This window comes from Salmo salar, unplaced genomic scaffold, assembly GCF_965601325.2.
Source record: "Salmo salar unplaced genomic scaffold, fSalSal1 ptg000293l, whole genome shotgun sequence".
Taxonomy (NCBI): domain Eukaryota; kingdom Metazoa; phylum Chordata; class Actinopteri; order Salmoniformes; family Salmonidae; genus Salmo; species Salmo salar.
In genome coordinates this window covers 2680001-2682500 of record NW_027675346.1, presented here as the reverse complement: position 1 = coordinate 2682500, position 2500 = coordinate 2680001, and the positions used below count along the sequence as shown (strand labels likewise).

General features: G+C 42.9%; 6 non-coding genes and 1 pseudogene across 6 annotated transcripts in view; all 7 read right to left on the bottom strand.

Moving 5' to 3' along the window:
• The window catches only part of LOC145875439 (5S ribosomal RNA), a 119-nt gene extending 1 nt beyond the window's left edge, over positions 1-118 (bottom strand). The window contains exon 1 of the ribosomal RNA XR_014391075.1: positions 1-118. This exon is cut by the window's left edge and continues 1 nt beyond it. This is a non-coding gene — a ribosomal RNA (5S ribosomal RNA).
• Positions 119-257: 139 nt separating this feature from the next.
• On the bottom strand, positions 258-376 carry LOC145869370 (5S ribosomal RNA). The gene has a single exon (XR_014385366.1). It is a non-coding gene; the product is annotated as a 5S ribosomal RNA (ribosomal RNA).
• Positions 377-785: 409 nt separating this feature from the next.
• Positions 786-904, bottom strand: LOC145870192 (5S ribosomal RNA). The gene has a single exon (XR_014386188.1). It is a non-coding gene; the product is annotated as a 5S ribosomal RNA (ribosomal RNA).
• A 139-nt stretch (positions 905-1043) lies between these two features.
• On the bottom strand, positions 1044-1162 carry LOC145875113 (5S ribosomal RNA). Its single transcript, XR_014390747.1, has one exon. It is a non-coding gene; the product is annotated as a 5S ribosomal RNA (ribosomal RNA).
• A 409-nt stretch (positions 1163-1571) lies between these two features.
• On the bottom strand, positions 1572-1690 carry LOC145874627 (5S ribosomal RNA). Its single transcript, XR_014390263.1, has one exon. It is a non-coding gene; the product is annotated as a 5S ribosomal RNA (ribosomal RNA).
• A 409-nt stretch (positions 1691-2099) lies between these two features.
• Positions 2100-2218, bottom strand: LOC145875438 (5S ribosomal RNA). The gene has a single exon (XR_014391074.1). It is a non-coding gene; the product is annotated as a 5S ribosomal RNA (ribosomal RNA).
• Positions 2219-2357: 139 nt separating this feature from the next.
• Positions 2358-2476, bottom strand: LOC145870673 (uncharacterized; annotated as a pseudogene).
• Positions 2477-2500: the final 24 nt, after the last annotated feature.

Genomic DNA, 2500 nt, shown 5'->3' with positions numbered 1-2500 from the left:
GCTTACAGCACCTGGTATTCCCAGGAGGTCTCCCATCCAAGTACTAACCAGGCCCGACCCTGCTTAGCTTCCGAGATCAGACGAGATCGGGCGTACCCAGGCTGATATGGCCGTAAGCGAGAATCAATCTCTTGCTACAACATATATAGTCAAAGTGAGTCTGATAAAACAGACATTTAGTCAATTCATCATTAAATGCTTACTACAAGGCAGTGTTGCTGATGAAATAGTGCAAGAGCACACCCTCGTGGACAAAATGCTTACAGCACCTGGTATTCCCAGGCGGTCTCCCATCCAAGTACTAACCAGGCCCGACCCTGCTTAGCTTCCTAGATCAGACGAGATCGGGCGTACCCAGGCTGGTATGGCCGTAAGCGAGAATCAATCTCTTGCTACAACATATATAGTCAAAGTGAGTGTGATAAACATACATTGCATTTTCACCAATTAGATAAGCAGCTTGAACTTTGTGTCACTGAAAAAGTAGAAGAAATTACAAACACTGTTCCCATCACTTTTTAGCACAGGTAGTTGGATAAAATACAAACTTTATTTCCTTTCATCATTTGAACAGGGCAAAGGAGCATAAAGCACACACAAGCTGCATTCAGCAACAATATTCTTGTTTGTCTTATAAATACAAGGCAGATGCTAATTGAAAACACAAGGAAATTTGATCCTATTAAAAAGGCAGGAGGCTGCATTTTGTCAATTCATCATTAAATGCTTACTACAAGGCAGTGTTGCTGATGAAATAGTGCAAGAGCACACCCTCGTGGACAAAATGCTTACAGCACCTGGTATTCCCAGGCGGTCTCCCATCCAAGTACTAACCAGGTCTGACCCTGCTTAGCTTCCGAGATCAGACGAGATCGGGCGTACCCAGGCTGATATGGCCGTAAGCGAGAATCAATCTCTTGCTACAACATATATAGTCAAAGTGAGTCTGATAAAACAGACATTTAGTCAATTCATCATTAAATGCTTACTACAAGGCAGTGTTGCTGATGAAATAGTGCAAGAGCACACCCTCGTGGACAAAATGCTTACAGCACCTGGTATTCCCAGGCGGTCTCCCATCCAAGTACTAACCAGGCCCGACCCTGCTTAGCTTCCGAGATCAGACGAGATCAGGCGTACCCAGGTTGGTATGGCCGTAAGCGAGAAACAATCTCTTGCTACAACATATATAGTCAAAGTGAGTGTGATAAACAGACATTGCATTTTCACCAATTAGATAAGCAGCTTGAACTTTGTGTCACTGAAAAAGTAGAAGAAATTACAAACACTGTTCCCATCACTTTTTAGCACAGGTAGTTGGATAAAATACAAACTTTATTTCCTTTCATCATTTGAACAGGGCAAAGGAGCATAAAGCACACACAAGCTGCATTCAGCAACAATATTCTTGTTTGTCTTATAAATACAAGGCAGATGCTAATTGAAAACACAAGGAAATTTGATCCTATTAAAAAGGCAGGAGGCTGCATTTTGTCAATTCATCATTAAATGCTTACTACAAGGCAGTGTTGCTGATGAAATAGTGCAAGAGCACACCCTCGTGGACAAAATGCTTACAGCACCTGGTATTCCCAGGCGGTCTCCCATCCAAGTACTAACCAGGCCCGACCCTGCTTAGCTTCCGAGATCAGACGAGATCGGGAGTACCCAGGCTGGTATGGCCGTAAGCGAGAAACAATCTCTTGCTACAACATATATAGTCAAAGTGAGTGTGATAAACAGATATTGCATTTTCACCAATTAGATAAGCAGCTTGAACTTTGTGTCACTGAAAAAGTAGAAGAAATTACAAACACTGTTCCCATCACTTTTTAGCACAGGTAGTTGGATAAAATACAAACTTTATTTCCTTTCATCATTTGAACAGGGCAAAGGAGCATAAAGCACACACAAGCTGCATTCAGCAACAATATTCTTGTTTGTCTTATAAATACAAGGCAGATGCTAATTGAAAACACAAGGAAATTTGATCCTATTAAAAAGGCAGGAAGCTGCATTTAGTCAATTCATGATTAAATGCTTACTACAAGGCAGTGTTGCTGATGAAATAGTGCAAGAGCACACCCTCGTGGACAAAATGCTTACAGCACCTGGTATTCCCAGGAGGTCTCCCATCCAAGTACTAACCAGGCCCGACCCTGCTTAGCTTCCGAGATCAGACGAGATCGGGCGTACCCAGGCTGATATGGCCGTAAGCGAGAATCAATCTCTTGCTACAACATATATAGTCAAAGTGAGTCTGATAAAACAGACATTTAGTCAATTCATCATTAAATGCTTACTACAAGGCAGTGTTGCTGATGAAATAGTGCAAGAGCACACCCTCGTGGACAAAATGCTTACAGCACCTGGTATTCCCAGGCGGTCTCCCATCCAAGTACTAACCAGGCCCGACCCTGCTTAGTTTCCTAGATCAGACGAGATCGGGCGTACCAAGGCTGGTATGGCCGTAAGCGAGAATCAATCTCTTGCTACAACA